General features: G+C 44.4%; 1 long non-coding RNA gene across 2 annotated transcripts in view; it reads right to left on the reverse strand.

The window, feature by feature from the left end:
- The window catches only part of LOC105469018 (uncharacterized), a 23,319-nt gene continuing 8,837 nt past the window's right edge, over window positions 1-14,482 (reverse strand). For both annotated transcript variants that reach the window (XR_979741.3, XR_003015256.2), the window contains exons 3-4: window positions 13,416-13,492; window positions 1-279 (exon numbers count right to left, since the gene is read on the reverse strand). This is a non-coding gene — a long non-coding RNA (uncharacterized lncRNA). The remainder of the gene's footprint in view (window positions 280-13,415; window positions 13,493-14,482) is intronic.

Consider the following 14,482-nt stretch of genomic DNA (forward strand, 5'->3'; position numbering starts at 1 on the left):
TAATATATCAAGGTCCCTGCTTTCCAACATGTTGACATCTAGTGAGGAAGAAAAGTGTAATATATATTTCAGATCATCCTGAGGACCTGGAGAGGGGAGGGAGAGGGCTGAGAGCAAGGGATGAGTATGGAAGTTAGTGGAGTCCAGGTTTCAAATTGGAACATCATGGCCACAGCCACTTAAATGTGATCCTGGTGGCCTGCTCAGCCTTCTGCATCTGGAAGCAGGATGTCAGGCTGGATGGAAAGTGCTGCTTTTACATCCTGTTCCAAGGGCTTCCTGGAAAGACAGAAGAAAGAAAAAGAAAGCACAGGCACTTGAGTCCCAGCCCGCTTCTCTCCCTGGAGCAGTGACTCACCCTGGGAAACAGTCAGTAGAACCCACTAGAGCATCCTGAAACTTGACTTGTTTGTTTTGACCATGGCATGAGACTGGAATATGTCCTGGGGGCTGGCCTTTGGGAAGGGAGACAATAGCTCTACCAGGCTCCTCAACACCCTTCAAGATCCCAAGCACTCCACGGACTCCTGGTGCCTTAGTTGAGCAGAATTTATTGACTCAGTGCCCAGCACTGGAAACCTGGGGGGTGTTAGGCCCTGTGCTGGGAGCTGAGAATTTGAGCATGCTGAGGATCACATCCTTGGGGCAGGAGACTCAGGTTTACAAATTACTGCATGTCACAGACTTATGGGGTCACTGGAGCCAGTTGGAAGCATAATTTAAAATCAGTGACTGCATCCAGGCACAGTGGCTCACGCCTGTAATCCCAGCACTTGGGAGGCCGAGGCAGGCAGATCACCTGAGGTCAGGAGTTCAAGACTAGCTTGGCCAACATGGCGAAACGCTGTCTCTACTAAACATACAAAAATTAGACAAGTGTGGTGGTGCATGCCTGTAATCTTAGCTACATGGGAGGCTGAGGCAGGAGAATCGCTTGAACCCAGGAGGCAGAGGTTGCAGTGAACTGAGATCATACCACTGCATTCCAGCCTGGGTGACAGAGTGAGACTCCGTTTCAAACAAACAAACAAAACAAAACAAAAAAACACCAAAAAATAAAATTGTTGACTGCCACTTTATTTTTTCTTTTTTTATTGCACTGAGAATATGCAGAGCGAGAGCCCAGGAATTTAACACCAGCCTGGGCAACATAGCAAGAGTCTGTCTCTGAGAAAAAAAGAAAAAGAAAAATAATTGTTGAGTTGTCAGGTCAATGGTGGAGCAAAATGACGCGAAGAAGCCTACTCAGTGACTGCCAGGATCCACTTGGCACTCCCAGTAGAGCCCCAGGGGGACTCCACATCCAGTTAGGATCCCAACCCCCCCCCACCCCCTGCTTCCCAGTGAGGAGGGGCTTGAGCCTCCCCAGATGTATGCGTTTCCTGGGGCTACCATAACAAAGAACCAAAAGCTGAGAGGCTTAAAACAACAGACATTTATTATCTCCCAGTTCTGGAGCCTCAAAGTCTAAATGCAAGGCGTCAGCTGGGCCGGCCGTACTCTCTCCGATGGCTCTGGGTTAAGAACGCTTCCTTGTCTCTTCCAGCTTCAGTTGCTGGCCAGCATCCTTGGCATCTCTATTCATATGACTCTCTCTTCCCCACATCTTCACACCACCTCCCCTCTGTATTTCTGTGTCCAAATTTCCTGTTTACCAGGACACTAATCGTATTAGATTAGGGCCCCCTGACCTCATTTTATTATTTTTCATATATATAATGAAAAAATAAATATTATAAATCTAATATAAACTATATTCATATTAATATAATTAATATAAACGTAATATATAGCTTATATAAATATTATTTTTATATTATATGATGTATAAATGTTAAATTATAAATCTAATATAAACTATATTCATATTAATATAATTAATATATTATAAACATAATATATAGCTTATATAAATATTATTTTTATATTCTATTATGTATAAATGTTAAATTATAAATCTAATATATTATGTATAAATGTTAAATTATAAATCTAATATAAACTATATTTATATTAATATAATTAATATATTATAAACATAATATATAGCTTATATAAATATTATTTTTATATTCTATTATGCATAAATGTTAAATTATAAATCTAATATAAACTATTCATATTAATATAATTAATATATTATAAACATAATATATAGCTTATATAAATATTATTTTTATATTCTATTATGTATAAATGTTAAATTTATATATAATACATGAATATATAACATATTTATGTTTATATTTTATTATATATTATATAAATATATATTAAATTAAATATATTTAAACTATAAATATATAGTAAATAAATATATAACAATATGTACATATATGTGTGTATATATATTTATAAATATAATTGAGATAGTGTCTCACAGTGTTGCCCTGGTTGGTCTCAAACTCCTAGGCTGAAGTGATCCTCCTGCCACAGTCTCCCAAAGTGCTGGGATTACAGGCGTAAGCTGCTGCCCCCAGCCCTGACCCTCATTTTAACCTGATTACTTCTGTAAAGACCTTCTTTCCAGATAAGGCCCATTCTGAAGCAGTGGGCGTCAGGACTTCAGTGGATCCTTTTGTGAGTATGGGAGGGGGTCACAATTCAACCTGTAACGCCAGTCTTAATAAAACTATTCTTGGCAAGACCCGCAGCAACATAAAACTGTTGCCAAAAGTATGAACTGTGCAGCTAGAAGGACTTGGTTTCACACCAAATCCAAACCTCTTGGCAGTTTTCTGAACCTGGCACATCACGGGAGCCTCGGCCTTCTGGGTATCCTCTAAGATAGGGACAATCGTGCTTCTCTCATAGTGCTTGTAGAAAGGGGTCACTACTGATATCTCTAGCTATCTAGCGCCTAGAATGCCAGGATCAATAAATATTTTGTTAAATATATTTATTTATTTATTTATTTATTTATTTATTTATATTTATAGCCTTACTTTTTTTTTTTTTTTTTTTTTTGTAAGAGATAAGGTCTCACTCTCTTACCTGGGCTAGAGTGCAGTGGTGTGATTATGGCTTACTGTAGCCCTGTAGCCTCAAACTCTTGGGCTGAAGTGATCCTCCTGTCTCAGCTTCTCGAGTAGCTGGGGCTGCAGGTGTATGACACCCTGCCCAGCTAATTTTTAAATTTTATTGTAGAGGTGGAATCTCACTACGTTGCTGAACTTAGTCTTGAACTCCTGGCCTCAAGTGAACCTTCTGCCTCAGCCTCCCAAAGCACTAGAATTACAGGTGTCAGCCACCACATCTGGCCTAGTCCTTTCCTTAAGAGGCACTCTCTGGGCAGAAAAGACAATACAGACCTAAACAAGAAATTATAATATATCATGATGTCATAAATAATGGAAATATCTACAAAATACAGTAGAAGTAGAAAGGAAGGCCTGGGGGACTTCCCAGAGGAGGCAACATCTGGAGAATGGTTTTAAAGGTTAAGCAAGAGTTTGGCAGGCATAGGCATGGAGGTGGGAAACAATAGGGCCCCTTCTAGCCATATAAGCAACCTGGCATTATAGGACTATAAAGTGCAAGAGAAGGAGAGGTGGGAGATGAAGTGGAAAGAGCAGGCAGGAAACAGATCATAAGTGACTTCAGGTGCTCTTCAAGTAAGCACAGGCTTTAATTTTTCTCCTGTGGATGACGAGGAGGCATTTCAAAGCTTAGAAATATCAATCAAGTCCCAGAAGAAACGGATAACACACTCAATCTGGACAACCAAGGAGAGTTTAATAAATGGACCATGAATAAAGGTTTGAGAAAGGCTGGGCAAAGTGGCTCGCGCCTGTAATTCTAACTTTGGAAGGCCAAGGTGGGAGGATTGCTTGAGCCCTGGAGTTCGAGACCAGCCTGGGAAACATAGTGAGACCCTCATCTCTAAAAATTAAAACGAGAACAAAAAAACCGACCTGGGTGTTGTGGTACACACCTGTTGTCCCAGCTACTTGGGAGGCTGAGTTGGAAGGATCACTTGAACCCAGGGGGTCGAGGCTACAGTGAGCCATGATTGGGCAACTGTACTCTAGCCTAGGCAAGAGTGAGATTCTGTGTCAAAAAAACAAACAAATAAACAAAAAACAAAACAGTTGGGGGGTGGTGTGCAGGGGGATGGAGAAGTGATTAGGGAAACAACAAAGGGCAGCTCAGTGCCCCAGCAGAACCACAGCAGGGAACTCTTACTGCATCTAGGCTGGAAGCAGCAAGTGAAAAGAGTGAGAACCAGAATCCAGTGGCCACCTCATGGACATGCGCTTCGGTAGAGCAAGGCAGCCACTGACAACCCTAGGAGCTCAGGGGTTATATACACCAACCTCTTCCCACCTTCCAATCTTCCTGAACTAGTTGGAAGTCCAAGAGCAAAGAAGTCCAGGTGACAGAGTCTGTAGAAGCCAGCTACTAGGGCATCAGGATGGAGAGGGTGGAGATGGAGAGGGCATCTGGAGAAGCAAAGGAAGGCTGTCCATCTCAGAGGTCTGCTGGTGGCTTGGCAGAGGCTGGGTGCAGGGAATTGGTAATAGCCTGACAAGAGAAGCTTTGATTCTGAACTCAAGCCTTTGAGAAGGTTTGGAAAGGTAAGGATGGAGCTACAAGAAATTTAGGAGGGAGAATTGACCACATAATGATAGAAGATGAATGAAAAGGAAGAGCCTGGAAGTCTAGAAGTTTAGGCTTTGGGTAAAGGCATGAGTGTTGATGCTGTCAATTCAGGAAGGGAAATCAAGAGAAAGAGAAGGTTTTCATTTTGCTAATGGGCATGGAGGCGAAGGTAGGGGAGAGTGTGATGCTAATAAGCTCAGTTTGGGACTTGTTGAGGAGCCAGAGAGACATTCTAATCAAGATGTCCATAGGCAGTTGGCAATGTAGGTCTACAACTGTACTGTCCAATACAGTAGCCACTAGCCACTTGTAGCTATTGATTTTTTTAATTTTTAATTTTTTTGTTTTCTTTGAGACGGAGTCTTGTTCTGTCTCCCAGGCTGAAATGCAGTGGCGCAATCTCGGTTTACTGCAACCCCTGCCTCCCGGGTTCAAGCAATTCTCCTGCCTCAGTCTCCTGAGTAGCTGGGCTCACAGGCGCCCACCACCGTGCCCAGCTAATTTTTGTATTTTTAGGACAGATGAGGTTTCACCATGTTGGCCAGGGTGGTCTCGAACTCCTGACTTCGTGATCCACCTGCCTCAGCCTCCCAAAGTGTTGGGATTACAGGCGTGAGCTGGCCCTGTAGCTATTAAAATTAAAATTAAATAACGTCTAAAACTCAGTTCCTTAAACACACTAGCCACATTTCTTTTTCTTTTTGTTTTTTTAAATATATAGAGATGAGGTCTCACTATGTTGCCCAGGCTGGTCTCTACTTCCGGGCTCTCACTTCAACCTCCCAAAGTGCAGGGATTATAGGTGTGAGTCACCATGCCTGGCCATTAGCCACATTTCAAGTGCTCAGTAACCACATGTGGCTAGTGGCTACGATATTGGACAGCTCAGTTTATAGAACATTTTCATCATTACAGCAAGTTCTATTGCACAGCAGTCATCTAGAAGATTGGAGAGTAAGTGGGGCTGGAAAGGAGAGATTTGGACATCATCAACATATAAGGGTGGTTCACCATGATGGGATGAGTGAGGTCAGCTTGAAGAGCACGAAGAATGAGAAGAGAGATGGACTAAGAGTGAATTCTTTCATGTCCTTTGCAGGGACATGGATGAAGCTGGAAACCATTCTCAGCAAACTATCACAAGGACAGAAAATCAAATACTGCATGTTCTCACTCATAGGTAGGAATTGAACACTGAGAACACATGGATACAGGGCGGGGAACATCACACACCAAGGCCTGTCATAGGGGGAGGGATAGCATTAGGAGAAATACCTGATGTAAATGACAAGCTGATGGATGCAGCAAACCAACTTGTATCAAACCTGCACATTGTGCACATGTACCCTAGAACTTAAAGTATTGAAAGAAAAAAAAAAAAAGAGTGAACTCTTGCAGAACACACACGTTTACTGGGCAGCTTGAGGAGCCGGCAAAGAAGACCAAGAAATAGCTATCAGATGAAGAATAAGAACTAGAATAGAGTCATGTTCCAGAAACCCAGGAAGAGCCATCAAGAAGGGAGAGGTGAGCAGTGTGAAATGTTGCAGATATAACAAAAAAAGGGGAGCAGGCAGACTGGCCCTCTTTTATAGAGCTGCAAATCCCAACATTTTGGGAGGCTGAGGTGGCCAGATCGCTTGAGCCCAGGAGTTCCAGACCAGCCTGAGCAACAGCGTAAAACCTGATCTCTACAATACATATATACATACATACAAACTAGCTGGGAGTGGATGGCACACACCTGTAGTCTCAGTTATCCAGGAGGTGGAGGGAGGATCACCTGAGCCCCGGAGGTTGAGGCTGCAGTGAGCCATGATCATGCCACTCCAGCCTGGGTGACAGAGTAAGACCCTGTCTGGAAAAACAAACAAACAAACAAACAAACAAAATGAATGCGGGGTGTCTCTTGCAGTTGACATTTGGCAGGACATTTGTGGAGAGAGCAGTTTAAATGAAACAGGGATGGGGCCAATTCCAGATTGCCCCAGATTAGGGAGTAGATGGGAGGAGAGCAAGAGACAACCACTGCCCAGAAGGCACAGAGAAGGGCTGAAAACAGATAGCGTGGTAGCAAACAGATAAAAGTGGTAGCTGAGGGCAGGGAAGGGAGGACCATAATTTTTTAAAAGATAGAAAAGGTGGCCAGGCGCAGTGGCTCATACCTGTAATCCCAGCACTTTGGGAGGTTGAGGCAAGCAGATGACCTGAGGTCAGGAGTTCGAGAGCAGCCTGGTCAACTTGGTGAAACCCTGTCTCTACTAAAAACACAAAAATTAGCCAGGCATGGTGGCAGGCCCCTGTAGTTCCAGCTACTCGGGAGGCTGAGGCAGGAGAATCACTTGAATCCGGGAGGCAGAGGTTGCAGTGAGCCAAGATTGTGCCACTGCACTCCAGTCTGGGTGACAGAGCAAGACTCTGTCTCAAAAAAATAAATAAATAAAAATAAAAATAAATAAATAAATAAATTAAAAAAATAAAGGATAGAAATGACTTTAGCATATTTATAGACCAAGAGAATAGGGGTGGGCAAGGTCAAAAAGGAGATAGGAGGAGAGCACACACAGTTGGAGGGGGTGGCCTTGAAGAGGAAAGAGATACATCACCCTCTAACACTGCAGATGAAGATGCATTTGTGGTGGGGGAGGTAGCAGTCAAGGCTGCCAGCTGCTTAGCTTAGCAAATGCATTGTCACCTGCCAAGAATGAGAGGAGTGAAGCCTTGGTCAGGAGCTTGAGAAGATGGGCTAATGTGTAAGAGCCGCAAAAAGAGCTGCCAAGTTCAAGAGGGGGATGAACAGTTTACGGACCCTAGTCGGATGGTGGGCCTTGGGAGTGTCCTGATGTGATGTCACAGTTATGTTTTGTGAAACGTAACGCAAATGGTCCCACACCTGGGGGACTTGAGGGAGAGTCTTCACACCAGGGTGGGAGGACCCGAAGACTGAAGGAGATGGAATTTGAAACTCCCTGTCTAAAGAAAGAAAGTGGAACTTGTGGAATAGTAAACAAAATCCTTGCAGGTGCTCCCGTTTTCATTTCCTTTGCATATCCTGGCTCAGTCATCTTCCTGCACCCTTCCAGATGTTGCCATTCCCAGGCAGAGAGCAGCAGGGGTGGGAACCGGAAAGTCCCTGTTGTGAAGCGTCTTGGGTGGATACACCGGCTCCTGTTCCGCCATCTGCTGCTCACGGAAGGAGATGCCTGCCGGAAGCAGAAGGAGGGGCTGGGGGTCTGGAAGGCTGAGCTTGAGTAGCAGGAACATTAGGGATGCTAAGACCCCTAGGGAGGTCTTGGTGGCTGGTGTCTCTGAGGGCCATCAGCTGGTGTCTCTTTGGCCGAAGCAGCCCAGGCAGGGATTGGGAAGGGTTGGGAGTGTGGACTCCAGAACCAGCCTGCCGAGGGCGAAACTCCAGTGCTGCCACTTACCATTCAAAGCTACAGGACCCGGGCGAGTGATTTAAAGCCTCTGTGACTCAGTTTCCCCAAGTGATTTAAAGCCTCTGTGACTCAGTTTCCCCATCTATAAAATGTGGATCATAATTGCTGCTTTCTCATAGGGATGTTTTTGTGAGAATTAAATGAATTGAGAGGTGGGGACCCCAAACACCCAGTAAAGGTGGGTTATGATCCTTTAACTCATGGCTGAGTGCCTGCTACTGGGAATTCAGCTTGGGGTGTCTGAGTCAGAGGGGCCTGGCACTGAACCCTAGCCCTCCACCCAGACCACTCAGTACTCCCTTAAGATCCTAATGGGTGTGGAGTGTGCCTGCCCTTCCTTCCTTACCTTCCCTTCCATCTCTTTCTTTTTCTTTTCTTTTCTTTTCTTTCTTTCTTTCTTTCTTTCTTTCTTTCTTTCTTTCTTTCTTTCTTTCTTTCTTTCTTTCTTTCTTTCTTTCTTTCTTTCCTTCCTTCCTTCCTTCCTTCCCTCCCTCCCTCCCTCCCTCCCTCCCTCCCTCCTTCCTTCCTTCCTTCCTTCCTTCCTTCCTTCCTTCCTTCCTTCCTTCCTTCCTTCCTTCCTTCCTTTCCCTTCCCCTTCCCCTTCCCTTTGCCCTTCCCCCTCCCCTCCCTTTCCCTTCCCTTCCTTTCCCTTCTCTTCCCTTCCCTTCCCGTCCCTCTTTCTTTCTTTTCCTTCCTTCCTGAGGCAGGGATCTCAGTATGTTGCCCTGGCTGGTCTCAAACTCCTAAGCTCAAGCAATCCTCATGCCTTTGCCTGGCCTACGCTTTCATTTCTGATACAGGCTAAGTGAAGACCTTAGCTTAGTCTGAGAGCCAAACGGGCCTGCCTAAAGTCAGAGTGGGGTGGACTCTCCCACCTGGTCACAGTCACGCTGGCCCCAGGCAGGGGCTGGCCTAGGGTGGAGTAATGCAGAATAGATGCTGTCTGCAGGAAGCTCAATGCCTAAGAGGAAAGGCATTAATATAAATATGTTATGTATTCATGTTTTATGTATAAATTTAACGGCCGGGCACAGTGACTCACGCCTGTAATCCCAGCACTTTGGGAGGCCGAGGCAGGCGGATCACGAGGTCAAGAGAATGAGACCATCCTGGCCAACACGATGAAACCCCATTTCTACTAAAAATTACAAAAATTAGCTGGGCATGGTGGCGGGCACCTGTAATCACAGCTACTCGGGAGGCTGAGGCAGGAGAATTGCTTGAACCTGGGAGACGGGGGTTGCAGTGAGCTGAGATCATGCCACTGCACTCCAGCCTGGTGACAGAGCGAGACTACGTCTCAAAAAAATTAAAATAAATAAATAAATTTAACAGTTATATATAATATATTTTTATAAGCTATATATTATATTTATAATATATTAAATATTTTATTAATATGAATATAGTTTATATTAGATTTATAATATTTATTTTTCATTATATGGTTCTTCCCAAATGTATTAATCCAGTGAGTCATTCCACCTCTCCTAGGGCCCAGCCAGCAAAGGGGCAGAGCCTCAGCAGTTGTTGAGGGGAGGGCAGACTCAAGGAGGAAAAGGGAAATGGGGAGCAAGCCTTTCCCTAACATTCAGCTACTCCATGTCTCTTATGCCTATTCTACAAACACTTTTATGCCACACTTGGGGCAGGGCGTTGCAATCAGTATAATGGTTCGGCAATGGACTTTGGAGCTGGACTACCCAGGTTTTGAATCTGAACTTCGCTACTTCGCAGTTCTGTGCTAAGTCCACACCTGCCTCCAGATTCTCATCTGAACAATGAGGAGGCTATCACCATATCCCCCTCAGGGGCTGGTCATGAAGATTAAATGAGTGGTCTTTATATGAATGTTTTACAGATAGACTCTATAAGTGTTGGTTATTACCTTTGCTATTAAATGAAAGGCCTTGAGGGCTTTTTTGTTTGTTTTGTTTTTTGTTTTTTGAGATAGGGTCTCACTCTGTTGCTCAGGCTGGAATATAGTGGCGAGGTCTTGACTCACTGCAACCTTGACTTCCTGGGCTCAAGTGATCCTCCCACCTCAGTCTCCCAAGAAGCAGGGACCACAGGCATGTACCACCACACCTGGCTAATTGTGTTTATTTATTTTTTGTAGAGATGGGGATGTCTCACTATGTTGCCCAGGCTGGTCTCGAACTCCTGGGCTCAAGTGATCCTCCTGCTTTAGCCTCCCAAAGTGCTGGGATTACAGGCATGAGCCACCACACCTGGCCCATGAGGCTCGCATCAGCCTCTCTTTTGAAGAGGGAAAAAGCAAAGTTCCAGCTCTCCAGGAAGAAAAAGGACCTCATGCCACCTTAAGTAAAGGAATTTAAATGACATGTCTGTGCCTCCATGGACAGCGGACAGCTGAGCTTCTCCAGGGCTGGAACCCAGCAGGCAGAAACAGAGGCTCCTGGGGCTGTGTGGTTTCCCATCTCTGGTCTCTGCATCTCTCTCTGAATCTTCTTCTTTTGTGTATTGATGGGGGAACTGCTCTATGCTAGGTATGGAGCCAAGTGCTGGGTAGAGAGAGTGAATAATAAAATCTCTGCCCTGCAGGGACTGAACAAGCCAATGAGCAAGACAGACAATATGGAGAATCACATAAAACTCATCCGCGTTGCAGCGTGGATCAGGATTTTCTTCCTTGTTAAGGCTGAACGATGTTCCATGGCATGTATATAACATTTTATTTGTCGCGTCATCTGTTGATGGGTACTTGGGTGGCTTCCACCTTCGGGCTATTGTGAATCACGGTGCTATGAACATGGATGGACATTTAACCTTTTCCTTTTACAAGCGAAAAAAAAGTATGGTTAAGGAAAGTGGACTAAAAAGAGGCATAATAGAAGGATCTAACCTAGTAGGGGGAGAGAGGGAAGGTTTTCCCTTGAGGAAGGTCTATTTTGGCTGGAGCCCAAAGGATGAGAAGTTAGCTGGGTAAAAGGTAAGTGAAGAATAGTTTTGGCCACACGTAAGAGCCTCGAGGCAAAAAGAAGCTGAGATTGTTCCAGAAATGGAAAGGGAACAGTGTGACCGGGGCACAGAGATCCATAGAGGGGCATGGGGGGGATCCCTGGGGTGGGCAGCACCCAGATTGGGGGGCCATGCGGGACTCATTACAAATGGGCTGTTTTCTAAGAGCTGTGGTAGACAACTGAAGCCCTCTAAGCAGAAAAGTGGAATGTCTAAATATAGAGTTAAAAAAAAAAGTTGCTCCAGCCACAGTGGAGGAATGAATTGGAAGCTGGAAGGAGGTGTGGGGCAGGAGCAAATGCAGGAAGACCAGTGAGGCACCATGGGAGTTGCCCAGGCAAGAGATACTGGTAGGGTGGGTGGCAGTGAAGATGACTGAAATTGATCCATCAAAGAAACATCAAGGAGACAGATTTAATTAATTTAATGATTGATTGGCTCTCAGGAGTAAGGGAGAAAGAGGTCTCTGGTTGACTCCCAGGTCTTTGAGCTGAGCAAGTGAGTAGGTGTTGGTATTACCTGCTGTGATAGGAAACAGTTAAGGAGACATGGACTGTAGGTGCATAGAAATTATTCACTCGGTTTTGGATATCACAAAGTTGAGATCCCAAATGACATGTGAGGTTACGGTGTTGCTGGGTAGACAGCATTGGACATGTGGCTTTCAGAAAAGAGGTCTTGTGTGACATGAGATACAGCTGGAAAGGTAGACTGGGCCATGTTTAAGATAATAATAGCACGCCTGTAATTCCAGCACTTTAGGAGGCCAAGGTGGGCAGTTGCTTGAGCTCAGTAGTTCAAGACCAGCCTGGGGCAACATGGAAAATCCCCATCTCTACAAAAAATACCAAAATTAGCCAGGCATGGTGGTGTGCTCCTGTAGTCCCAGCTACCTGAGAGGCTGAGGCGGGAGGATTGCTTGAGCCCAGGAGTGGAGGTTGCAGTGGGCTGAGATAGCACCACTGCACATTAGCCTGGGCAACAGAACAAGACCCTATTGCAAAAAGAAGGAAGGAAGGAAGGAAGGAAGGGAAGGGAAGGGAAGGGAAAGGAAGGGGAGGGGAGGGAAGGGAGAGATAACAATAGCTGACATTCACCAAATCATCAATATGTAAGAGATATTATCATTTTTCATTTATAGATGAGGATGTTGAAACATGGAGAGGCTGTGAAATTTACCCAAAGTCAAACAACTCATAAGTGGCAGTGCTAGGAATATAAACCCAGACAGACTGATTATTATGTTTCCTGTTGAACCATTCTGTGATCCTGGAATGCTAGAAGAGCAGGTCTGCCCAGCTTAACCTTTTCCTTTTACAAGTGAAAAAAAAACAAATCATCAAGGATGAGTTACTTGCCCAAGATCACCCCAGCTATTAATAGTTACGGCAGACGTGAGGCTATAATCCAAGTCTTCTGACTCTCAGTACATTCCTTTCTACCATACATTTAATTTCACGTCTTTTAGACTTCTTTTCCCAGATTCATTGTTTTTAGAGATGGAGTCTTGCTCTGTTGTCCAGGTTGGAGTACAGTGACAAGGTCATAGCTCACGGCAGATGTGAACTCCTGAGCTTGAGTGATCCTCCTGCCTGCCTTCTGAGTACCTGGGACTACACATGTGAGCCACCATGCCTTGTGCAGATATTATTACATCTGTAAATTTTGCTTTTCTCTATTTTCTAAATTTTCAGTAGGGGACACGTATAATATTTATAGTGGGGAAAAAGAGACTTGCGAAAGCAGAGACATCAATATTAATATTAGAATTCATCTGACTTTGGTCTAAAGGAGGCATGTGGGGTGTCACGGGGGGAGGTCAGAAGACGGGATGGTATTGCCGTATTTGTCTTTGATAATTTCTAGCAAGTGTTTCTGGGAAATTTCTACCATTGCAGGAACTCCATTCCTTAGGATGGAAAGGAGGAAACATCTCTTATTGTAGGGTAGCACATGGAGGAGGTGACCAGGAGGTCTGTCTTCGGTCAAATAATTCTCCATGAAATCCCTAAAACCCACTCTCCTCCCCATTCCTCCCTTCCTCACCTACTCACTGGCCCACCTTGCCTGGAAATGATGGAGGTAGAGGGAGAAGAACAGAGTTCCAGGCTTGTGGGAACAAGACATCCTTTTACTGTCAAGCAAAGCCAGTTGATTTAGATGGAGAGAGGTGCTCTAAGCAGTGTTTACATTTTCAAACAAAGATGCAAAAGAATGTAAGGATAAGAAGGAGCAAGCTTATCAAACCTGAATACACTTCTTCAGACTGTTCTCCCTCTAGCAGATGTCTTGGACCAAAGTAAAACAATGTAGATTCAAAAAATCAGTTTGATATAGTTATTTATCTTGAAAACTATTGAGATTGCTCCTTTTTGCCCTTTTTTCACCTACCTTGTCCAATTCATCAAGCTGTCTTCCACTTGTTATTCAAATAGGATATATTTAGTTTATTTATATCCCAAGTCATTCTACAAAAAAAAAAAAAAAAAAAAAAAAGTTGTTGTGGCTTACCAATAGATAAAAGCCCAGATAGTAAAAGCCAATTGTATAGGAATCAAAATAGGAAAAGAGTGGAGAAAATATTAGAAATCAAATGTTTATTCCAAGGGAGCCTGATGGCAGGTCTGAAGGGATTTGATGGTCAAGATGAAGAAAGAAACATGATACACATCTCTCCTGAGCAGAGAAACATTCTGAGTTTTTTTTTTTTTTTTTTTTTTTTTGAGACGGAGTCTCGCTCTGTCGCCCGGGCTGCAGTACAGTGGCCGGATCTCAGCTCACTGCAAGCTCCGCCTCCCAGGTTTACGTCATTCTCCTGCCTCAGCCTCCCGAGTAGCTGGGACTACAGGCGCCCGCCACCTCGCCCGGCTAGTTTTTTGTATTTTTTTAGTAGAGACGGGGTTTCACTGTGTTAGCCAGGATGGTCTCGATCTCCTGGCCTCGTGATCCGCCCGTCTCGGCCTCCCAAAGTGCTGGGATTACAGGCTTGAGCCACCGTGCCCGGCCACATTCTGAGTTTTTTTTAAGGAAAATTAAGTTTTTCTTGGTACTAAACTTTGAAAGAAATTTCTCCTATTGTACATGGTAGAGAGATAGAATGGATAATTCTTTGACAACAGTGTTTGGATCTCATTGGTATCGAATCACAATTTTTTTTTCAAAGAGAAATTCACACAACTGATTCTTGTTTCTTGCGATCTCGGCTCACTGCAACCTCCGCCTCCCAAGTTCAAGCGATTCTCCCACCTCAGCCTTCCCAGTAGTTGGGATTACGGCCACTGTGCCCAGTTAATTTTTTTGTATTTTTAGTACAGACAGGGTTTCACCATGTTGGCCAGGCTAGTCTCGAACTCCTGACCTCAAGTGATCTGCCTGCCTTGGCCTCCCTAAGGGCTGGGATTACAGGCGTGAGCTACAGCACCCAGTACAATTAATTCTTATAATGATTTTAGATAATA

The sequence above is a fragment of the Macaca nemestrina genome, chromosome 17 (genome assembly GCF_043159975.1).
Source record: "Macaca nemestrina isolate mMacNem1 chromosome 17, mMacNem.hap1, whole genome shotgun sequence".
NCBI classification, from domain to species: domain Eukaryota; kingdom Metazoa; phylum Chordata; class Mammalia; order Primates; family Cercopithecidae; genus Macaca; species Macaca nemestrina.